General features: G+C 45.6%; 1 long non-coding RNA gene across 1 annotated transcript in view; it reads left to right on the top strand.

The window, feature by feature from the left end:
- The window catches only part of LOC144173697 (uncharacterized), a 98,136-nt gene extending 73,689 nt beyond the window's left edge, over positions 1-24,447 (top strand). The window contains exon 3 of the long non-coding RNA XR_013323365.1: positions 23,563-24,447. This is a non-coding gene — a long non-coding RNA (uncharacterized LOC144173697). The remainder of the gene's footprint in view (positions 1-23,562) is intronic.
- Positions 24,448-25,228: the final 781 nt, after the last annotated feature.

A 25,228-nucleotide genomic window follows, 5' to 3' on the forward strand; every position in this document is an offset into this window, starting at 1 on the left:
AGTCTGAGATAGAGGTGGAACTTCGTCAGGCGCTTCAACCTCAAGGAGTAACCTCTGTCAAACGAATTGTAATCGGTAGAGCAATCTGTACCAACTGGCCCAGTTCGCCACACTTTTGAACTTTATTCCCTGCCCTCAGGTGTCCCTAGGGCAGGTAAAGAGGAAACAGTGAGAGCGGCATAGCTCCCAGCGGCGATCCCAATCGCCACATTTGCTGGAGTCGCCACACTCGGCGGGTCCTGACACCGCTGGACTACCGAAGGCAGTGCGGCAAGAGACGGGGCCCCCGGAGCCTCTACGGGTGTTGTAGAGGCAGCAGGTGGCTGCTCAGCTGGGGCTGGGACAGCAACACATCAGCAGCAGGGCTGCACTGTGTCGCTGTGCTGACCAAACGCCGCCCCAGCTCCCGGCGGGCAGCGTCTGCATAAGATGTGGCCGAAAGCAGCTTGTGCTTTTGGCGTGCCTCAGCAAAGGTGATGTTTTCTGTTACTTTCATTTGTAGAATTCCTTTTTCTGCTTTGAATTTTGGGCAGGTTCGCGAATAAGCAGCGTGTGGGCCACTGCAATTCGGGCACTTCACTGTGCTGTTTGGACAGTCATCCGACGAATGGTCAGACTCTGAACATTTAGGACGTCAGCTTTCCTCGGCATGATAGAGTTCCATGGCCGTATCGTTGCCATTTAAAGCATCGCCTGGGATTAGGGACATATGGTCGTACATTGCAGCTTAGGAAGCCCACTTTGACCTTTTCGGGTGGGGTTGTGAAATCAAATGTTAGGACAAGATGTTTTGTTGGGATTTCTTCATTTGCTCTACGGATTACAATTCGTTTGACAGAGGTTACTCCTTGAGGTTGAAGCTCCTGAAGAAGTTCCACCTCTGTCTCAAACTGTAATTCCTTTTCTGAGATTACACCTTGAGAGGAGTTGACAGTTCTATGTGGAGTCACAGTAACAGCCAGGTCAGCCAACGTGGTCTGTTTCAGGAGGTTTTCGCTTTGATTTTTTCTTTTTACTTGAACAAGTAGGTCACCGGATGAAAGCTTCTTAGCATCATAGTCTGAGCTGACAACAGACTAAATGCATTTGGCCAAAAGAATGACTGACTTTTTGCCAACAGGGGTGTCCCGTGTGGAATGAACTACAAGATGTTCATAGAAATGTTCTGCCTTCTCTTTAGCAAGTACTTCGGTGCGGCCTCTTTTGGGAGGCCGATCATTGGAGACGGGGTTTTGAGGAAATATACAGTATGTATAAAAGCAGGCAGACGGGGGTACTTTCTTCTTTGACGTTACCCTGGTAGTCAAAGAGGTTCCGGAGCTCCCTGCCTGGTAGACATGCAGGGAGCCCATCGGCCGGAGCTTGACCAAGGCTCCGACGGCCACCGTTAGAGGTTTCTACCGCTGACCTTAAAAACACATCACCACGGTAGGTCACAGCTTATGTTGGGGGGCTCGGGGTCCGCGGTATCGCCAGTACCGTCACCATGAATGCTCAAGGTGCCCCGTGCGGGGCTGTATCGAATTTAAATATAAGAAAGGATTCACGGACTTCCCTGTTATGATGCGTACGGAAGCCAGACTCAAGTATTGTTGCTTTGATATGGTCAAATGAGTGGCCCGCGACATTGCCATGCTTTGATATCGGTAGGTGAGGTAGTGTAGGTATATGAGCCTTGTGGTTATGGATCCGATGCCGGAAGGGCATTTTGGTCTCGCCAACATACTGCATTTTATAGATATCGCATTTAAGTAGATAAACGACGTTGCTCATGTTGCAAGTATACTTCCAATTTATCTTTTCTCTGAAGCTAGATGCTGTGCTGCTTGCGCTTATGGATGTGCTCATATGATTGCACACCTTGCAACACGGTTTGTTGCAAGGGCGGCAGCCAGTAGGCACTTTACGTTTGTTATTGGGTGATGTAAGCATGTCACGTAAATTTTGCGATCTTCTGTACGTTACGCGTGGTGGTTCTCCGAATATTGATTTTAATCGCTCACTCTGTAACAGTATGTTTTGGCGCTTTTTTAGAACGGCATTTACATTTTGTGCAGGCGCGGAAAATGTGAGAATCAGGTTTGTATGAGAATAAACCGGCTGTCTTGCATTGCGGCATAAAAGTGCTTTGCGGTCATGGCTATCAGCGCGCTTAATAGCGTCGGTGATAATCTCGGGTGGGTACTTCTGCTTAATTAAGGCACTACGGAGCGCCTGACTATAGTGTATGCTGGTCTTGCAGTGCTTTACATGATAACTATTGAAAAGTAGCTACTGTTGTTTGTCAGTAGTCTTCCTATAAACTTTTGTAGTCAGTTGGCCATCATACAAATTCAAAGTTACATCCAGAAAATTGATCGTTTGTTCCGAGTAGGTATGGCTAAAAGAAATGGATGGATAAGCGTTATTAAATACGTCAATAAAAGATAACAGCTGATCTTCCCCGTGCTGCGAAATCATGAAGATGTCGTCAATGCACCGCCTGTAGTAGAATGGTTTCAGCGAACGGCTGGCCAGAAATTTGCTTTCGAGTACACCTATGAAAATATTCCCATAATTAGGGCCGATGGGTGTGCCCATAGAGGTCCCGTTAATTTGAAGGTAATGGATGCCATTGGATTCAAAGTTGTTAAATTGTAGTACCAATTTTAAAAGGGTGACCAAAGTGGAACTGCCAATTACTTTTTCGCAGGTCGACTCATTGTAGGCATGGAGTGTTGCCCGTATACCGTCTGCATGCGGTCTATTGGTGTAAAGGGATGCCACATCTAAAGTAACCAGTAGTGAATCAAGGGGGACAGGATGACCGAGAATATCGGATAAAAAGTGGCTAGTATCTTTGATATCAGATGGATAAGAATAAGAAATCTGGTTAATCACTGTATCCACAAATTGGGAGATTAGTTCTGTAATCATACCGATGCCGAAACGATCGGCCGACCAGGATTTCTTGCCATAGGAATCTTTGGAAGAAGGTAAAACGACCCGCGACAGGGCTCAGTGGGATGCGTGATTGCAGGGCGGAAGGCGGAATTTTATTCTTTTCAACCAGGGCTGTTAGTTTACTCGTAATAACGGATTTAAAATTCGCAGTGGGATCCTCATCAAGCCGCTGGTAAAACGAGCTATCACCAAGTTGTCCGGACGCTTCGCGGTCATAAACAACTTTGTTGAGTAGTACAATTGCGCCACCTTTATCGGCTGGCCTGACAATAATATCGTCACGGGATTTAAAGTCCTGCATTGCCGACATTTCTTTTGCTGAAAAGTCTCTTTTAAAGTGGGCTTGTTTACGATAAATTTCCAGAACATCCCGTTGAATGGCGGTGATATAAAGATCCAGGCATTTATCTCTTTGAGTGGGTGGGGTCCAGTGTTTGGTAGATGGAAGAATATCAGTAGAATAGCAGCAGAAGAATCAGAAGAATCTTTGTCAACAAAATGTTCGCGCAATCTCAGGTTCCTGGCAAAATTATCCAAGTCCTTCATGAGGTCAAATTCGCCGTCTCTATCTGACCCTGGACAAAAATTGAGTCCTGGAGACAACAGTGAGATTTCGTCATTGGATAGTTTATAACTAGACAAGGTTACTACATTACTAGGTGACAGTAGGTCATCCGTGGATGGGATATTGTTTGAGGTATTATCTGAGGTCGGAGGCAGCATGGCGGCAGGCATCTCAAGGGTTACATGAGGTGCAATAACTTTATTTCTCAAAAGCTTCTTACGTTAATCGCACCTATTTCAGTCGAATTTTTTTGTTGGTATTCCGCTAGTTGTTACGACTCGTGAGAGGTGAGTTTATGGTGGGAAATCAGTTGGTGTTCTTCATTACAAAGACATTTTAGGACAGATTCGTGCTGGGGAATTGCAATGCGGACCAAACCAAAAGCCGCATTTAAAAGTACCTCATTACATGCGGCAATGTCAGAAGGAGACATATTTGTTATGGCAGGCTTTTCAGCAATTCGGAGGCCCTTGGGTACAACACCGGCCTTTAAATAGGTCTTTAGCGTAGAAATATGCATTTGGCACCGCAGGCGCTATTCTACAATTTTTCGTATCCTCATGAATACTCTAGACACAGAATAATATTAGCAGCTTTTACCGGAATGTGCAGTTCGTAGTCACTGTGTCGTCGATGGTTTCTGTCAACGGGAATTGCGTGTTCGGAGGTGGCAGTGAGGGCCTAGGCCAGTCGGTGCAGAAGAAGCTGGAGTACTAGTAGTTTCGCCTGAGCTGGTCGGTTGCTGTGGCAGGCACGGTGGACGGGAAGGGGAATCGTTCGTCGTCGATTGTAGTTCCGTAAGAGGCTGTGCGGTAGGTGACTGGTTGGTTGCTGGATTGTTGCACCTGGGGGTTGGGTTGACTGGAACAGAAATTGGTTGGAATTTATCCTTCGAAGTTGGACTCGTTGCGACCAGTGTAGTAGAACGTTGGTTGCTTGGTCGTTGGCGAGATTTTGAGCCATTTACGCTTGAAGAGTTTGCAGCATGAGCGCCAGAAATACTTCGCAAAGAGGTGCAGTTCAATGAAGGCCAAGTGGCCGAGTCATTGCGTGATGAATGCACGTGAGCTGATGGGTCATTTACGGTCTCGCGATTTAGTTCTACAGGAGTAGGGGAATCACTGGGTACGGAGTTACAAGACGATGTGGTGTTACTGACTCTTGTGAACAGCAGCTGTCGGAGGTGACTTGCTAAGATTACCGTTTCCTTGAAACTTAGATGAAGACCGTCGATCGGCAGCCAAGACGCGGTTAGAAGGCAGCCCGTAGAACCCGTGGTCGATGAAGTAAACAAGCCAGGAGTGGCAACAAAAGTCTCGTAGAAGGGCGTTGAACTGGTGAGCCTCGAGGTTGAACCTTCGAGCAAAGGCGTGGTTGAAGCTCTGCCGACGGCAATAAGGGGATCGTGGCAGGACCAAGCTGACGTATACCCTCTTTAAAGGCACTCCAAGGACATACGAAGACGAAATGAACGTCGGATCATTCTTGTTTGCGGTGCCCGCAAGGAACGCGTCCCGACGCCAAAGTCTCCCGACAATCCAAAAAAGACGAGAGTCACAGCCCCGAAAGACGGCACATAAACATACACACTCCAGTAGCTATCACACTAAATAACGGTTAGATAAAACAGAATTCAATGAAACTGTAGAGGCCTTCTTAAAAATCTTGACGATGTGTACGAGACACGGCACTCCAATCACCCAAGTGGCATGTGTCTACAAGAAACACATTTAAATTCGAAACATACAAATTTTTTGAATAGTTACCTGGTATTAGGAAGCACAGGGATGGTGGTGGTACATCATCTGGGGGTGTGGCCATCATTGCCCGAATGTCCTTGGCGTGTCACGCTATCCAGTGACAGACCGTACTTGAGGCTGTTGCCATTCGTACCATAATTTTCAATAGGCTAATTACACTATGCTTCGTTTACATCCCTCCTCATTTCAAGCTCTCGAGCTCGCATATCGAGGGCCTTGTAGATCAGCTACCCGCACGTTTTGGGGCTCTGCTCGCACGGATGGCTGAGGGTTCCTTATAGAAAATTATCTAACATCTTACGGAGCATGCCTATTCGAAAAGCACGCCTACATACCATAACATAGGACACAACACTTATTCACACCTCGACTTGGCTATTGGCACCTCAGTACTTTTTCCATCACTTGAATGGGACGTTGGCACTAGCCCATATGGTAGTGACCACTTCCCAACCACTTTAGCATAGATAGGTAAAGGCCGGAATAGTTCACCTTCCCATAACAGGATCAATAAAAGTAGAGCGACCTGGAGTACATTTTAAACAGCACCACGCATCCATAGGACACCTACACGTTGAAGAAACTACCCAACTCCTCACGGCGCACATCCTCAACGCCGCCGAAAAGTCCATTCCCCAGACCTTTGGTGCCCCGCACAACCAGAGAAAGCCGTGGTGGAATGAGGACTTTAGGTGGGCGCGAGAGGCCCAGAACAAGGCGTGGGGTATTCTTCGTCAGTACCCCACGTCCAGTAACCTCCTGTTGTTCAAAAGGGTCAAGGTGGTTGGAAAACGTGTGCTCAGTCGGGCAAAACGAATGAGTTGGCACAGCTTCTTGACATCCATAAAATCCTACACAGACACACACAAAGTCTGGTCACAAATACGTAAGCTCAAAGGACAACAGACACACATTCTCCCTTGGTTAGCACAACAGGGGACACACTCGAAGACAAGGCAGAAAAAGCACTTGCACAACACTTTGAACACGTGTCCAGTTCAGCACACTACACAAACACTTTCCTGAAACACAAAACATCTGCGGAAAAGAAGTTCCTGCGTGATAGTAACAAGTCGCACACTTCTTACAATTCTCCTTTTTCAATTCATGAGCTGAAGTCAGGCCTGACAATATGCAAGCCTTCAGCTCCAGGTGCAGACAAAATCACATACACCATGATACAAATATACAATCAGACACCCTTGAAACACGTCTACATCTATACAATAAAATATGGCTTTCGGGGCACATTCCATGCTCTTGGAGGGAGGCCATAGTAGTGGCTTTCCTGAAGGAAGGGAAGGACCCTTCCTGGCCTGGCAGTTACCGGCCCATTGCTTTGACAAGTCGCCTGTGCAAGCTCCTCGAGCAGATGATAAGCAGGAGGCTCGTGTACTTTCGTGAGTACAATGCTCTTCTCGAGAGCTGCCAGGCAGGCTTCAGGGCAAGGCGGTCCACTAACGATCAACTTCTCGCACTCTAGTCTTATATAAAGGTTGCGTTTATTCATAAACAGTTTGGCACAATGGTGTTTTTTGGCCTTGAGAAGGCCTATGACACCGCCTGGCGCTACGGTATTCTCAGTGACATGAAGGCATTTGGTGTCTCAGGCAACATGATGAACACTCTTGCTAGTTATTTCTACGAAAGAACATTTCGTGTGAGAGTTGGTAGCGCACTCTCAAGGGTTCATGTGCAAGAATACGGCGTTGCGCAAGGTGGAGTTCTAAGCTGCACTCTGTTTATAATTAAGATGAACTCCCTTGGGAAGGCATTGGCACCCACAATTTCTTATTCAATGTATTCAGATGTCGTCCAGGTATCTTTTAAATCACGTAATATGTCCATCAGTGAGCGTCAGGTCCAGCTAGGTGTAAAAAGCGTGCCAGCTGGGCAGACAAGAACGGGTTTAAACTTAACCCAGAAAAAAACACTGGTGTTGTCTTCGCCAGGAACCGTGGTATCCATCTGGACCCAGACATTACACTAATGGCGTTTCGATTGCTGTGTGGAAGGAACATAAGTTTTTAGGTGTAGTGTTGGATGAAAAACTTACATTCATCCCTCACATTAAGCAATTGAAACATAAATGTCTAAAGGCTCTCAACATTCTTAAAATCTTGTCACACCAGTCCTATGAAACGGACAAGCAACTCCTCTTACGTATTTTTACTAGCCTAGTGGGGTCTCGGTGGGACTATGGAAGTACCGTTTATGGGTCTGCCGCAAAAACAGCTCTAAAAACGGTCGACCCAGTGCTGCATCGGGGGCTACGCCTTGCATGTGGCGCTTTTCGCATGAGACCAGTCCAGAGCCTCTATACCGAGTGTGATAAATGGTCTCTATATCACCAGAGGATTTACATGGACTTTTGTTTGCCTCGAAAATCATGGCCCTGACTAACCACCCCTTTAATTCTACCGTTAATAATACATCCTCACACCTGTGTTTAAATCGTTCTTCCGTCTCTCTGCCTTTTTTACATAGGGTAAGAGAGGAAGCCTCTGAGCTCAAGGTCCCCTTTTTAGACATCCACAAGGCACCCATCATTCTTTTTGTACCACCATGGAATCTGCGCCCTGTGTTCTGTGACACTGTCTGTTACACAGATTGATGAGAACAGGGCAACAATCATTGCGAATCTGCAGAAGTTCTTGTTTTTACAGGATAAATACCGGTGTGCAAAATTTTATAGTGATGCGGCGAAGACAGCTACCGCTATGTGTTTTGCGCCGCACAGATAGAACTTTCGTATCTGTCGAACGATGAATGGCCATAATAGTATTTTTACGAATGAAGCATACGGCATCTTAGTGGTTTTAGATCACATCGCTAAACACAAAATTCTAAAATCCATCTCGTACACGGACTCCCTCATTGTGTATGTGCGGTGTCCTCTAACAGACGATCTAAAAATTATGTAGTTAATGTTATTTTTAATGCTATTTTATCCGCATGTTCCGCAAACCTTGATATAATTATATATGCTGTGTTCCAGGCCACTGTGGAATCGTCGAGAATGAGGTAGCTGATGAAATTGCTGCCGGCGCTGCACTACAAGGCACAGTAGATATAACAACAGTACCATACACTCACATGAAGCCACACATTACACAACATCGTAAAACATTGCAAGCAGACTGGAGCGAACAGATAGACAAGTTACACGTAATTAAATCACACTTAAGATCATACACCACTGACACAAGCAACAGATACACAGAAGTCGCTTTGGCTACGAATAGGGCACACACATGCAACCCACTCGTATGTGCTCACGGGATCTTCAAGACCCCTGTGCAGCAGGTGCGGAGTGGCCCTATCCGTAGTCCACTTACTAATCACTTGCAAAGCACTTCACACAACACGACACAAACATTTCCCTGAATAATATAGACAACACATTCTGCTCCACCCATCGTTGTTTTTGGGTGACGACGGCATAGTCCCTGTCAAGTGTGTTCTTAAGTATTTGTCAGACATAAAGTTTTTAAACCTTATTTCTTATCATGCATAATCAAATCTTGCCCTATACAGCATCCATCACCGTTATCTTTAGGTGATTTTACTGTGTCCGGTTAACACGTTTCTATACATACATTTTTGTGGTAATCAGTTCTCCGTAACCATCAAATAACTTCTTTTCTGGCTCTCTTTGCCCTCGTTGGCCTTGCGCCATTAGGCATCAACCATCATCAAACGCCCTCCTTAATTTTAACACTATCCTGCAGGAATACTACCCCCTTTTAGCCAGTAACGACCGACTTAAAAAGATGTTCCCGGAAGCACCAAGGGTAACCTACCGGAGAAATATAAATCTAAAAGATAATTCAGTGCTGCTAAAAGAGGGCCTTCAAAGCCACTAGTCATAGCGAGCCGTTCCCGTCCCCGTTGCCACACTTGCAGGCACCTGCACACAGACTGCATTGTAAAAAGCACAGCCAGCAATTGCGTTCACAAGAATATTTCAAGTTTTTCGAGCCAGAGGTTGTTTTGTGAACGGTGTCGGAAGCAGGTAGAAGCTCTTGGAGGACGCTAGAGAAGAATGTCCTGCCGCGATCGCTGAGGAGGACGCGTGGCGCTCAATGGCGCAAAATTAGGTTACGCAAGACAAAGCCTGCCACTTCTAGCTGTACCAGAGAGTACTGTCGCTGTTTCGGTGCATCGAGTCAACTGGTCCACATCCGTAACAATTCAGCGGTATCCCGACCTTGTCCAAGGCTAAGATCCGTACAAGTCGATCCCAATAGTCTCGATGGGCGCAACCGAACAGGGCAGAGGCTGCAGCCGCAAGCCGGAAGGTGGAGTTGTCAGTCGCTTACGTTGGGACGGTAAGCTTTTCAGTGGGACGGGATTCACTTCAGCCCGAGGCTAGGAAACAAGTTGGGGTGGCGCCTAGGTTGGATAGGGGTAGCTTTTTTAGGTGACCGCACGCAGCTAAGGAAGGCAAACTAAGAGACAAACGGGAAGCGAGGGACACATGCTGGTCACTCAACGCTGGGAGGCAGGCAGGCCTAGAGCTAAACGGAGGACCTACAGACGTAACTGAGAACGTTGACAGAAGCAATTTAAATGGAAAGAAAGGAGCAAACAATTTCGTAAAAGAGATAAAATAGACCCCGTAAGCGAAAAAGGAAAAACAAATGCAATCAATATTTAATCAGCTACATAAATTTGCAGGGAGGCAGAAAGCCTGATAAGTGGGTAGAAATTCAAGACCAACGTGAACGGGAAAAAATAAACGTGTATACTTTAGCCGAGACTCACCTCCGAGATCTAGAAGCCCCACCTGTCATAGACAACTATGTCTGGGAAGGTTGCAACAGGACCACAGGAATGAAGAGAGGGGGAGGTGTTGGCATGCTCATTAAACAAGGGACCGACTGGCAGAGAGTTCATGAAAGCTGTAAAGAGCATCCATGGGTTAGAAGCACCATACAGGGGAAAAATACATGGTGAGGAGTGGTGTATCTGTGGACCGGAAGTAGTGTTACGGAGGACAATGAGGAAATGGTAAACTGTTTGAGAAGACATATAAACGAGTTCAAACATTCGGGTGAAATAATCTTAGTTGGAGATATGAATGCCCACATAGAAGGTTTGGACGGATACACAGACCACAACGGTTCTGTAGTGATAGATCTATGTCAGGAAAACCGGATTTTAATAGTAAACACGGAAAGCAAGTGTGACGGACAAATAACGAGGGAAAGCGGTAACAGACAGTCCAGCATCGACTACAGTTTAGTATCCGAGACCGTATACGAAATGTTGCTTGAAATGAGGATAGATGAAAATGGAACAGACAGCTTAGGAAGCGACCATAAGCGGCTTACCTTGCACTTTGGAAGCGCAACACGGACAAATTTAGAAATAGGTACAGTAGGAGGAACTAATTTCAACAATGAGCAGTTAAAGATCATCGCTGATGGAACGGAAGATGAAATCAATAAATACCCAGACAAAAATTGGGATTACAACGAAATGATTGCGTTCATAAAGGATAAGATGAATGAAGCAAAGCAACAAAACTAGGGGCGTGCGAATATCAATTTTTTGGAATACGCATCCAATACGAATATCTACCGTCCAATATCGAATCAAATATCGATTTTTTAAAAGGGGACGTGGCTTTCCAAATCAACCTTTTTTTTTCTTTCTGGGCTTTGATGAAAAATTAGCTCAGCCACTAGAAATAGTCTGTGATAATACCATAAAAATTTCAAAGTAATATTTTGAAAATTTTTAATGCTAATAAAATTACTTATAAAAGTTTCTGTCTGTTCACGTTGTACCGAGCTTGAGTGGCCTCTAAAACGTAACAGAAATCTTGTTGGAAGAACTTTACATTTCCAAATTAATGGACGAGGTCATGACAGTCTTAGATCTTTTTTGTTAGAGCACAAATGTTTTTAATTTTTCAATTTTTGGCAGGTAAATAGGCGTATAGACCATGAAAAACAATTTGAATAAACTGCAACACGGATTGTAGGTGGGCCAGTTGGTACATGTTTCTGAGGTTAACAGCGCGAAAGAACGGGACAACAGAAGAGGGCTACTGTGTTCGTCTACTCCTCTGTTGTCCCGTTCTTTCGCGTTGTTAATCTCAGAAATTTGAATAAAAAATCACAAAGTGTAAACCTAAAAATCCAAGAGTGCCACAACCTGAACTATTCATCAAGGAATGCAACGCAAAGAACGGAATCAAAATAAACCTACCGGCCACGAAGAAGTCACTGGAACAAGCTACATAGGTGGCAAAAAAAGACTGTTTGAGAAAATGGCTTCCGAAGTGGCAACATAGAATTCATTCATGAAAGGGTTGTATCCTTTCGTGTCCTTTTGAACACCGGGCTTCTAGATTGACTCTCCTTGAAATTTGAGTGTTTCATAAGACATCCTTTTCAGTTCCTCTGTGAAGAGTACATAGCCCAGGTTGCGGACCAAACGCGGAGGAGGTGGCTTTGAATGGAAAGTTGCTTGTATTGCACTGGACGACTTCCCTGTGCAGAGTTGTGACGACAGCAACAAGTGAAGCACTATTCTTTTTCTACTAAATATTGAAAACTGAGAATGCACTTCTTTTATGCTTTATAACTTTCCTGGAGCAGCAGGTTACATGCAGATGTGCATTGCCAAAAGCTTTCATACCACAAGGTTACAAATCAGCTATTTTGAAGCTTGGTGTATTATACTGCATAACTCCAACTTCAATACATGTACATTTTTTAGTACTCTTGAAATTCCGCGCAAAACAATATTCCTAGCAGCACAGCCAATAGGCACTAAACCATAGATGTATGCGTTGGAAATAATATATTCCCTAACAAATTCAATTTGTGAAATTCTACGACCGTAATAATACATTTTCAACGCCGTCAACACGTTTTTATTCCTAACTCACACCTGTGTCCATGACTACTCGAACTCTGCGGGAAACGTTGCGTAAGAAAGCGATATGACTCGCCTGCATCGCGGCGCTTGTATACGGCAACATGTCACAATTTATTTATCCTGACATATTGGCCGGTCAGGTCACTCTTTAGATTAAATCTAACGTCAAAGGCCCTAATTACAACTACTCGCGTTCAATCACACCCGGCTGCACAGTCAGGCGATGCTCTCACCCACAGCGGTTATGCCGTGAGAGCCGCAGCTTTTGACGCGTCGGCCGTTTCTTTCTAAGGCTAGCGAGCCTCCGGTGAAGCTTGGCCATAACTAAGCGTGTAAGCATCGCAAATCAGACGAAAAGTTCACTTCACGAACCGCTATCACAAGCAGGCACACTATACTTCACCCTTCGGGTAAAGTAACGCGCTCCACGAAGCGTTCGATGAACTCCGCCCTTCGAGCCACGCAACTTCTCGTAATCTTGTTCGTGATCTCAGGCATTCTCATCGCGATAATGTCCGTGTTGAATACCAGAGCAGATAACGTGACTGCACAGAAACCTGACCGAGAGAAGCTCCGCAAATGCACTCAAAAGCGCAGTTCATGCGGCCGCCATCTTGCATTCCCGCAGCGACGCCCAATCAGGAGGGCAGTTTCAACGTGCGCCGACCGGAAGGCCAACCATTATCAGCGTGTGTTTCTGGCTTCGCTAGCGCGTTTTTCATTTTCTGTAGTTCGCTGATTTGGGAATGAATGAAGATAAAACCGACGACCAGATTCGTAAATAGGATCGCTCGGCCGATCCAGTGGTACCAAAATGGCAGCGCCCGCGGCACCATTGCGAAGATACAGCGCGCTAAAAATTGCCGTTTTTTCGCGTTTTTTTCCGCTGACATTTTGTCACCGTGGCTGGAAAAAGTATTCTTTATGCCACTTTGCGGCGGTTTCCAGCGGAAAACTTTGCAAACGCACAGGTTTTCTTAGAAAACATATAAGCCAGATATGTGGCTTTAAATAAAATAATATTTTGGTCGTTTTCTCGAAGTTGAAAGCCGCGTCCGCCCCCCGCCCCTTGAACTACTCAATCCAAATATTCAGTAATAGCCGATTAATACACTCTTACGTATATTCGAGATGTTTCGAATACATAGTTTTCGAAGCGAATACGAATAAAATATATTTATATTCGAGTAATATTCGAAATTTTCGAATATTCGCACACCCCTAAACGAAGCCGATGGAAGGGGAAGAGAAAGCCGACAAGCTGCTGGAATAATGATATAAGGATCAGCGAAGAAAGGCGTCGAGAGAACATAGAGAAGCAAAAAGGATTGGTATGGAAGCGGAGGTATTGAAGGAGAAATGGTATATCTACCGGGGAAAAACTAGAAGTGCAGAAAATGGTGCAGGCAAAGATCAAGCAGAAAAGCGAACAATGGATGGCAGAAATACGGAAGGAGGACAAAAGCGCATCCAAAAAGTTTTGGAACCATGACAAATTAATAAGCTCAAAAACAATATGCATAAAAAATTCTTGATTGATGAGGAGGGGAAGCATTTAGAAGGAGAGCACGCGTTGGCGCATATTCATCGAGTGATTAGTGAGAAGTTTAGGGCAATACTGGTAGAGAAGCCTGCACCGATAACAGCAGCGCCACAGAAAACTGCGGAAAGGGAAATAAGTTTGAGCAACCTTGATTGGAAAAAGCAAAGCAAAAGGTTTCCCCCCAGGCAGCAGTGGGCCCGGACGGAATATTGATGAAACTGATAAACCTTCTTGTACCTGAAAGTAAGGAATCGTTTATGCGGGAAATGGATAGGGTGATAGAAACCAAACAAATATAAAAGGACTGGCTAGAAAGTAGGATGAATTTAATATATAAAGGCAGATGCGACAAAGCTAGTATTGATTCATTCATACAACTCACAGTAACGTCCGTGGTGTATAAATTCGTAATGCAGGCGATCAAATAAAAAATTCAAGCATGGATGAAAGAAAATGAAATACTTGGGAAACTGCAGAATAAATTTAGACAAGACAGGCGATTGGATGACAATTTGGTCGTGATAACGCAATGCATTTAAAGTGCGAAAGCACAGAACAGACCATTATGGATTGCGTTCTTTGACAATAAAGGGGCATATGAAAACGTAAACAGAGAACGACTGCGGAGATTGCTGAAACTGCAGGGGTCAGATGACGAGTTAATAGAGTTTCTTATAGCAATTTATAAAGACAATAGAGTGCACCTTACATGGGAAGGACAGAAATGCGCCCACCAGGTCAACATCCATCGGTGACTGCAACAGGGATGCCTTTTGAGCCCAATACTGTTCGTGCTTTATATGGCAGGGTTAGAAAGAAACTGGAAAAAAGTGGAGTAGGGTTTAGCCTAACCCATATGCTGCAAGGCGAAGTGGGGCAACAGCGTATTCCGGGACTGTTATACGCAGACGACATTGTTGTTTTAGCTGGTAACCAGACCGATATTCAACGGCTAATAAATACTAGCGGCCACGAAGCCACTGACCTCGGGTTAAATTTTAGTTCAGAAAAATCAGGAATAATGGTTTCAATGACGCTACCACTGACGCAGTGTCTATCCAGCAAAGCGAATTGCCCATAGTGAAGGAGTATAAATATTTGGGAGTGTGAATAAACGACGGGGATAAATACTGAAGTACTCACGAGGACCAACTTAAGGTTAAGGGAAAGCGAAACGCAGCTATAATGAAGCATAGAGCTCTGGAAGGGGGCGGGGGGGGGGTACAACAAATATGAAGTAGTGAGAAGAATGTGGAAAGGAGTAATGGTTCCGGGTCTCACATTTGCGAATGCTGTACTCTGCTTAAAATCAGACGTTCGATCAGGCCTTAAGTAAACCAGAGAACGGTAGGACGTTTGGCCTTAGGCGCGCAAGGAAGAACAACTAACGAAGCAGTTCAGGGAGATAAGGGCTGGGCGCCGTTTGGAGTTCGAGAAGCACAGAGTAAAATATGTTTTGAGATGAGGTTGAGAGCAATGGATAAATGAAGGTGTGCAGCTAAGGTTTTGAGGTACCTATACTTGAAAAGCGTGGACAAGCAGTGGTTAAGGAAGACAAGATGGCTAACTATGAAATACGGAAATAACAGTAGAGAATCCAAAACAGCCAAGGTAACAAAAAAAAACAGGCAAGGCAGATTGAAACCAATAGATAGAGAGAAAAAATGGAAGCTAAAACGTCGTTAGAGATGTACAGCGCTGAGAAATTGAACATCCGAAAGGAAAATTTCTACGATAATTCCTAGGGCAGTGCTTTGCTTTTTGAGGCTAGAGCAGGTTGCTTGCGAACTAAGAACTTTGTGGGGAAGTATTCACAAAATGATGGGGTATTCGTGGTCTGCGGAAAAGAAACAGAAACTATGTGGTACATGGTGTTGGAATGTGAGGGTATCCATCCTAATCTATATGAGGAAAATATTCAACTTTCAGAAGCTCTAGTATGTAAGGAAGGAAAAAAACAGCGCCAAAAACGGCATGGAAGACCTTCAGTATGAACCAACTAGCCCGTCTTCACACTTTAGCCTAGGATTTAAGGGTAGCACAGAGGAAGTTAACTTCAAGGCTGTCGAGGGGACGAAAAGAAGATTAGAATGCTGGTGGACGAAAAGAAGAGAGGAAAATATTTTCTAGGACAGTTACCACGTGTAACAGAAAAAAAAGTATTTTGTGCCTAATAAGCTTTTTGTGCATGCCCTGAGCAGCGCTAGTATTACACCAAGAGTACAAAACATGGCTATATTAGTCCTTTCTGGTAAGATGACGTGACATCACCCCACTATCAAGAGGAAATCAATAGCAATCATCATCGTCACCATCATCATCCATGCTGACAAGAAGAGCACGAGCTGGCGTATTTCGCCACACTCGCCGAGAGGCCAAGCCAGAAGTAGCGACCACGAATGCAGTCGTTCGTCTTTCCAGAGCCAACATGCCAAGTGGTGCATCGTGACACGCTTCCAAAATTGATTTGCGGAGAAAAGGACGGACGACAGGGACCGGCTTGTGTCCAGTACGATAGTTATTGCGGCGGTAAAGTGCGCTTTGGTGTAGCTGGAAATTTTGCAGTTAACGGCGAGCACGGCTGTTTGGAGGACAGACGCGGCTGGTCAGCCCCGCAATGATGGGGCCACAATACGGGTCCACGCGTTGCAAAGATTTCATATTGGGAAGTCCGACGACGTTTTCAGAGGTAATGGGTGCAAAAGAACACGTTGCAGTCGGGAGCTTCGGAACAACTGAAGACGAAGGGGAGGCCAATGGGCACTGAGACAGGGCGTCGCCATCAAGGTGTTTCTTGCCTGACTTGTATGTGATTGTAAAGTTATACTGCTTTAGCCCTAGAATAAAGCGGCCCATGCGTCCAGACAAATGTTTGAGTGAAGACAGCCAGCAAAGCACATGCAGGCCCGCCACCACTACAAAGTGGTGACCGTGCATGTTTGGCCGAAACTTTTGTATAGCCCAGACAACGGCGAGACACTCCTGCTCAGTTATGGGGTAATTTCTCTCAGCCGGTGTGAGATAGCGGTTTGCGTAAGCAACAGCCCTCTCTTTAAGCTCATAATCGCTCTGAAGGAGGACCGCACTTATTCTACGCCCACTTGCGTCTGTTTGAGTATGATCGGCTTTGTATCGTCGAAATGACAGAGCACTGGTCCAGACGCGAGAGCAAAATTAAGCGCTTCAAAAGCATGTTGGCCTTACTCGACCAGACGTAAGGTGTGCCTGCCTGCATGACTAGGTTCAGAGAGGGTGCAGTGGGGCAAAGTTCCGGATAAATCGACAGAAATACGACGCCACCCCAGGAAACGGCGAAGCTCCTTAACTTGGAACGGCTGGGAAAAGTGTAGCAGGTTAGATACTTGGTCGGGATCTGGTCGTATGTCTTCTTTTCTCACAATGTGACCGAGCACCTTGATTGTTTTACTGGCAAAGCGGCATTTCTGGCATGTCACCTGAAGTGCATCTTTGGAGAGACACGTGAGGACTGCATCTAGACGCCGTAGATGTTCCTGAAGCGCCTAGAAAAAGACAACTATGTCATCAAGGTGACAAAAGAAAGTTCTCCATTTGAGCCCTCGGAGTACAGTATCCGTCATCCACTCAAAAAGGACGGGAGCATTGCAGAGCCTTACGTGCATGACATTAAATTCGTATAGACCGCCGGGAGTCGCAAATGCTGTCTTCTCCTTGCCGGACTCAAGCATGGGAGTTTGCCTATAGCCTGAACGGAGGTCCAGGCTCGAAACGTAATCGGCTCCGTGTAAGCAGTCTAGTTCGTCATCTATTTGTGGCATTGGATACACATCTTTAGGGGTAATTTTGTTTATCGTCCGATCGTCTACACAAAATCTCATGGAGCCGTCATTTTTTTATGCCAATACGACTGGAGAGGACCATGAACTTGCCGATGGCCGAATAACGTTGCGTTTTACCATGTCGGCCACATTTTCCTGAATTATCTTTCTTCCCGAAGAAAAGACACGATACCGCCGCGGCAAGCAATGCTGTCCCCATCCATTTGAATTCAATGCACGGCGGTTGTTGTTTGGATGGAATGCTTGAAATGGGAATCAAAGGAGGCCCGATGTTTTTTAAAAGTTTCAAAACTCGCAGTGTCTCAGCGTGTGTAAGGTAGGGGATAATAGTGCGAGGGAAGACTGAGGGGCTGTTTGTTTCGGGGAAGGGCAGGAACGAGCTGAGGCGGAACTCCTGGGAAGAATGGTGATCTTGTTGTCAGACACAGAAGCGATAGTGGAGCCTTCCGAAAGTAGAAGTGCTTCTGGTGTAGTGTTGTGTACAGTAACTAGGGCTCGCTCACGGGAAATCCAGATGGTGCAGGTAGCAACGGCGATGCTTTGAGAACGGAGACTGCCAGAAGGTATGGCTAGCATGTAGCCGTTAATAGCTGTTTCAGCCGAAACCGAAATCACGCGCTCGCGGTGAGGAGGTACAACATAGTCGCCAGTCAACACAAGTCAACACAAGGGAACAAGTTTTATGGAATATTGGGTGAGCGGCAACAAGCTATAGCAGAAATCGAAGACACAAAGTCCCAGCAAAGTATAAGCAAGTAGGGCGCGGGGAGAGCACGGCACACTTGATGGGATTACAAAATCCCTCAATACAAGCGTGAACTGTGCACTGTCCTAACGGTCGTATGGACGCCTTGTTATCTCCATGCAATAGAGGACCCCCGTATGGAGTTATCCGTTTTAGTAGTCTTTCACACAAATCTGCATGGATAATTGTGAAGCTTGCCCCAGTGTGCACCAACGCGTTAACCAAAATGCCTTCAACTGACGATGACAAGTTTGACGCATGATCTGGAGAAATTAGTGTAGTCCCAATCGAAGTAATTTTCCCCAAAAAAACTGCATGACTAGTTTTCCGAGAGGCGGTTATCATCGTGCACGACGAGGTGTAGGGTTGAAACAGAATGGGGGAACGGGGAGGGAAATCGGCGCCGAAACGCGCGAGTATTTCCAGGAAGATCAACTGAATCAGCAAGAGGTGGAAAACAACGTGTCGGAGTCTGGAAGGCTCGTTGTTAGTAACCGAAGTGGGGGTTCATTTCGTGGCGCTCGTAGATATCATTGCCATGCCGTTCATTCTGCTGGCGCCTGCGGCAAACTCGGCCGATGTGGCCGCGTTTCCCACAGTGTAAACACAGGGGTCGATTTGCCGGTGGTTATGGGAGGGTCTTTCGCCACGTGGGGTACTACCCTCATGACCCAGGAGCGGAAGGGAACGCAGAAACAAAGCCTGGGTGATGATACGGGCTTACCGGTGCCAATGGGACAGCTGGGCGTCCAGCAACTATGGAGTAGGACTGCGTGGCCAGCGGAGCAACAAGACCAGTAGGTGCCTGATTGGTCACCATTGAGAACTCTTTGTATATTTTTCACAGACCTCACGTCTCAATAGAGTAGGAAGGGTTGGTTGCTCATCAGGGGACGCTTTTTGAGATCTTCCCTAATTATGCCCCGTATAAGAGAGCGAAGATCATCTCCAAGCTGCCGAACCGGTGTTTGCGCATAATGCGCGAAGATTGAAGGGCGTCCAGGCACTGACAAGTAGCAGTCACAGCCGAAACGGTCGTACGATTTTGGAGGCCAAGGGCGGTGAATGCAAACTGCTTGATACCTTTCAGGATGTGATGCAGTCACTCAGCGTCGGTCATGTCCTTGTCAACGCGGCGGCAGAACGCGAAGATGTCTTCAATGTAGGAAGTGTGCGTTTCATCCGGACGTGGTAGCCGGACCGCAAATTTTTTCTTCGCGCCTTCGGAACATACAGCCGAGGACCCAAACATCAGGCGCAGCTCTGTAGTGAAGCTGTCCTAATGAGTGATGTGAAGCTGTCCCAATCTCATTGTTCAAGTACCATGTTTTGGCTGCATCCGAGAGGGAAAAAAATTCCGCCATCTCCACGAAGTGAATGATGATGAGAGGGGCGAAGCTCAAAGGCTTATCCGTAAAACCGTGACACATTCGCCCACACATCATATAAAGACTCGAAACGTCAAGTATTCCACCGCTCCGTTGACAAGCCAGTCGACGACGTCGATGTTTTTGGTGATTATGTAGGGCTTGTTTGGGACGATGAGAATCTCCATGGGTAATTTGGCGAATTCGGTGTGTGATATTTTAGCCACCTTGGCCGTCGTCTCCTGCACAGCGTCTTGTGTCGTGTACCCCCGGTACGTGTCTCGAGCTGGCAGGCGACGAACGATAGCCTCTAACCTCTTCTTCTTCCTGTCCTTCTTGTTGGGTAGCAACGAATGCGTTGAACGTTTTGCCCGCTTCGACCAATCTTTGGTTGGCCAATCCCTTGGGGGATCCTGCCACAATCAACATTAATGTGCCATGCAGCACACAGCAGCAACGAGGGACGGGACGGGACACTATGAAGATCACGGTCAGCTTTCCAATTGTAGCCTTGATTTCTCACAGTGTGTGGTACTGCGTGTACCCTGCTCTCAAAGAAAAAAACGCGTAATATTATGGGTGAACGCAGAGGCAGGAGAACTTGACAACAAAAGGCGACTGACACCAAGCGTGAGCGAGACTACCGTCGCCACCGCAAACGCCGCCAGGGGCAAAACACAGGACGTAGGCGTGTTTCTTAATCGCGTTCAACACTTTCCTGGCGCGACGGGCCCTTTGGGCAAGTGTTTATGGCAAACCAGTGACCATAAACAGCTCTATAGGTAATCCAGCTACACAGATTTGAACGGAACTCAATTTTTTCTATAGCGAGTAGGTTCAGCTTAGCACTTAAGCCAGTTGACAAAAACATAACAAACGCTTTCATGAGGGCAGTATGTAGACCACAGTCCGACACACATGGTAAGAAAGTGGCCGCGTATCTGCTCCTTCCGTTTCAAACGTTGCCCAAAGACGATATTCGACTGGCGCCCCTGCCAAGGGAAGTCCTCCCGTCTATTTCCCGCTCATCTCCATTCTGTTGCTTTCCCGTCTCGTTCCTCCCAAGATAACAGGCTAGAGGTTGCTCAATTCAATTTAAATTTACCGCGTTCTACAGCTCCGAGTCGGGTGTCTCTATGCCAGCGCTGCCGCACGGCAACGGCGAGTATGAATTGAGGCACCCTACCATAACATTCACAAAACCACCATGCCTTAGTGCACGTGCGTTCTAAGCGGAACGTGGATCCCATCTAGTGGACCTTTCGTTGCTATTGCCATCTGCTTGCTTAAAAGTCGCCAGGAGGTAGGGCTGGCAACAGCAGGCGACTGTTTTCTGCCGTTGATATCTTATTTGACTTTCAATCGAACCAAACAAGCATTCAAGAATTTTTAATGAAGGGTCACTGGAGGTATCACCTTTGTATTGAATTTCTCTCATATTTGCGTAAAGTCCAGTCCTTGTTCAACAATGCTGACAAGTATGAACGCCGACACCGGACTTGGACGTTTAGATTTGGCTGTGGGTATATAGGACTATTAGGCAGATTTCATGTTACTTTGGCCGGGAGTAACATACAGACAGATAGATCGAAATTTCTTTGTTTAAGTAGCCCAAGAAAGACTATCGTCTTTCAAAAAATGTAGCAGCAAAAACCCTTAGCCGAAGGAAGAGCGGAAACATGACAAAGTGCATGTTTTTACCCACGTGGTAGGAGCATACAGCTCAAGGCCGGTAACGCCACTGAATACGTGCCACCTTGGGCGAACACATGCCACCCTGGAGCACAATTTGCTTCTCGAGAGTACAATTAGCAAAAATTGGCAAAACAGAACACAATAGTTCCTCTCACCAAAAAAGTCCACCCTTATTGCATAAACTGATTTGGCAAAGACGTTTAGATATTATTACATAGAATGGGAGTTTTTGGCATAACGTTTGCTTGAGCGGGCTATTCGGGTGAAATTCGTCTGTTAGAGACGCCTATTTTTAACCTCCTCCTAAGCAACGTTATAAAAATTCACGAGGAATACAAAGGAGCCCCCAAAAGCTTCAGCGAAGATTCTTCTGGAAGCCGTGCAGCAGTTACAAACAGTGCACCCACAGCTAAAAAGGGACCCAACGCCCTAAAAGTAGCTTAACAACCCGGTCAGGCAACTGCATCTGGCGTGGAAAAGATGTTATTGATTGGTTGTTTATGGGGCTCGACGGGCTAAAACTACACTGGTTATGAGGTGTGCCATAGTGGAGCCGTCACGATGCATTTTGACCACCAGGGGATCTTTAACGTGCGCCGAAATCTCGAACACACCGGTGTCGCGACTCCATCAGAAAGTGGGTGCTGTGGCCTGGAATCGAGCCCACGTCTTTGGGCTCGGCAGCACAACGCCTTAGCCACTGATCCACCATGGCGGGTTGCTACTGACACTGGGCAAATTAAACCTTCTGAACTGGAAAAACCATTTCCATTATGCTGCTCTCGCAGTGCCAACACCAATGAAAAAGACACCTATTAGACAAGTCGAAACTGTAGATAACTCAAGACAAAACAAACTTGACCAGCAACTTGGCCAACATATAAGGGGGCACAAATATTTAGAGGAAATTAAGGACAGGTACAGGAGCTAAAGGTACACAAATGAAGAGGAAGATCATCCCCGGTCACTGTCGTTCACGTCCTCTGAGCAAACTTGTTGGGGCCATAAAAGTGTTGTTCGTGCAGTACGAAGTAGCTCCAACCAAAACTTTGTTGAGCAACCCCTGCTGCGTACTTTGTCTTGATACCCATAAGTGGCAGCCTCCATAGGGGCATCCACGTTATGTAAAACTCTGGTTAATCATCCTTGGCTTCGGCTCTTCTGCGAAAAACAACCTGGCCTTTCAGTTTGAAAGAAAAGAAAGTACCGCAGTAACATATACAAAGTAAACGAAAATCAACAAAGCGCTTGCCTGTTCTCTATGAGCACGCATGGTGTATTTATATAATTATCAGGCAATAAGACATTGTAAATTATCCCGGCTAGGGACAGGACGACAAAAAAAAACACAGGACTAGCAGTGCTCCCAGCGCTCGTACTTTCTTCCTTTGCGTTTTGTCCGTAGCCGAGCTGTTTTACCATGTTTTATCGCTCCAAAGAGCTAGTCCATGTTCAAGCATTGATAGTATCAAGCACGTGGAATGGGGCGGAGGGAATTTACGGAACTGTTTTATGCCTTCATTAACCCCAACCTTGTGTTGAAAACTTAAAGCTTTGATATGATTTGATATGTTGGATTTGTCCGAGCTGACTTCCTGGCACCTACCCTCTGCCCGAATTCGCGCCATCATGCAGTTCCCGGCTGTTAAGGCGTGCATCACCACAAAAGTTCAGCAAATGCCGTGATTAGCAGAACTGTGGAATAGCATTGCGGAAGCACAGAATCAATATTATGGAACGGTCGCTAGATATGTCTATATTCAAGCCGCATGAGTGGACTCGAGTGCACAAATTTTAGTCAACAGGGACTGACAATGAGTTGAGCATGCCGAAAAGTGAGGTCATGGGTAATGTCATAAATACCCATCACCAGAACTGCTGGACAAAATAAACTGTTCAGATGAAAAACACCTGTTGGTTTATCACCAAACATGTACTCAATATCCATCCCCGTCATTACTAGCAGCAGCTTCTTATATTTCGCAGCATGACCTACTGTACTGTCAAAATATTTCGAGTCAATTTAAAAGCGGTTTCTTGCATACAATTTTTGCCCAAACCCTTGTGTTTGTTTATAGCTATTTAAAGTCACATTTCTGTCACGTCTTTTGCACTTCATTTGTTCTAATCTGGGGCCCAGCTGCCTTGATAATTCCTCATTGATGATGTCCAAAAACGCACGTATTTGAAGATTTTGAGAATACGCCTTCAACGTGATTTTTTTCTTTTCAGCCCCACTAACCACCACCATCATAATCACCATCACCACCACCACCACCACCACCACCACCACCACCACCACCACCACCACCACCACCACCACCACCACGGCCCCATTCTCCACCCTGACCATCCCCACCATCCAAACAACCATCACCACCACCACCACCACCACCAGCCGCCCCCGCCCCCCAGGCGCGGGGGCAGAGGAAGATCAAGGTCACTTCCGTCACCACGAGAACCATCGGGATTTCCAACAAATTTACCAAGTGATCCCAGGTATACCTGGAGCACCGGTGATTTGCGTGATCGCCGTTAGTAGAAAACCTTCATTTATATGTAATAAAATTATACATGTGTTACAGTGGATCCAATAAAAATTACTGGTGTTTGTGTGAACGCAAAGCAAAAACCTTTGAAAAATGTACCACTAGGAACATATTAAAAGGAATTCCTAGATATCTGAAGTGGCGTCTGATATGTACCAAATATATGTGAATAGAAATATTTCAATTCGCCCATATTTTGTAACGTTTATTTGTAAGTTACGCTTCATATTTTATTTTGAAATGTTTAACCCCTTGTCACGGTGTAGTTGTCCATACTACAAAATTTTATTCCAATGTTTAAAAACAAACTGTTTCCCATGTCCTCTGTTTGTATTGCTGACTGGTGCTAACGCTTCCTTTTAAATTAAACGGTACGTCTATTCCTCAGCTTTATTTACGAAACTGATTACGAACACCTCACAGGTTGCAGTCTTGTTGGCACCACCAGTGTGAAAGGGTTACACTCTAATTGACTGTTCCTAACAATCTTAGACGCTCCAGTCACAGGCGTCAGGGTGAAAATGTTTCCTTCACTTGTACCTGCCGGAGCGGCTCTGGCTACCACCAGCAAAAATAAGGCAACACTGATATTCCAAATGTTACTCAGGAAAGGTCAAGAATACCCCCGCTTTGTCTGCCCAATGGGTAGTGTGCGAAGGTACTTCAAGTGTTGTGAATTCTGGCGCAGCTCTTACGTCTGTGTTTCCCTACGGCATTATTGCACTCATTACGATCCTTGAAATTTTACAAGCATTTGCTGTAACGAAAAGGGGCCGTTTCACATAATCATCAAAACACATTTATTGTTTGTCGTGCGAGCACATATTTATTTATAATATTGCAATTTCTAGAAACTAAATTACCAAGGCGCTGAAAAAGATAGCCAAAGATATAACACTAAATAAAACATACCAGAACTTGAATGCGTATCATAAAGTGCGTAAATATATAGCACAAGTGCAACAAATAAAAAAAGAACCACTGGTATTTTGCAAAAGAACTAACGGGCAAATGCAACATAAAAAACATTCCTCATTTTTGCTTTACCTAATTCAAGTTCTCTGCAAATCATTATAAACGTTGTGTATGCAAAATAAAATATATAACAAACATCAATTCTTTGCAGTTTTAAGGATAAAGAATATTTGAAGCACGTATTGCGGTTAGGGAGTGGTTATTGGCCAAGTATGGTGTTGTTAATGAAGAGGCTTTCCCTATAGAAAATTGATGTTTAATGATTAGTTTCTATTATTTCTGGTTTTTTTAAAAATCGTAAAAAATACGATACGAGGAGAAACTAAAGTTGATATACAATTGTTTTCTTTCACTGAGGCTCGCCCATAGAGGTT

The sequence above is a fragment of the Haemaphysalis longicornis genome, unplaced genomic scaffold (genome assembly GCF_048455015.1).
Source record: "Haemaphysalis longicornis isolate Haplotype H1 unplaced genomic scaffold, Haemaphysalis longicornis Haplotype H1 scaffold_3, whole genome shotgun sequence".
NCBI classification, from domain to species: domain Eukaryota; kingdom Metazoa; phylum Arthropoda; class Arachnida; order Ixodida; family Ixodidae; genus Haemaphysalis; species Haemaphysalis longicornis.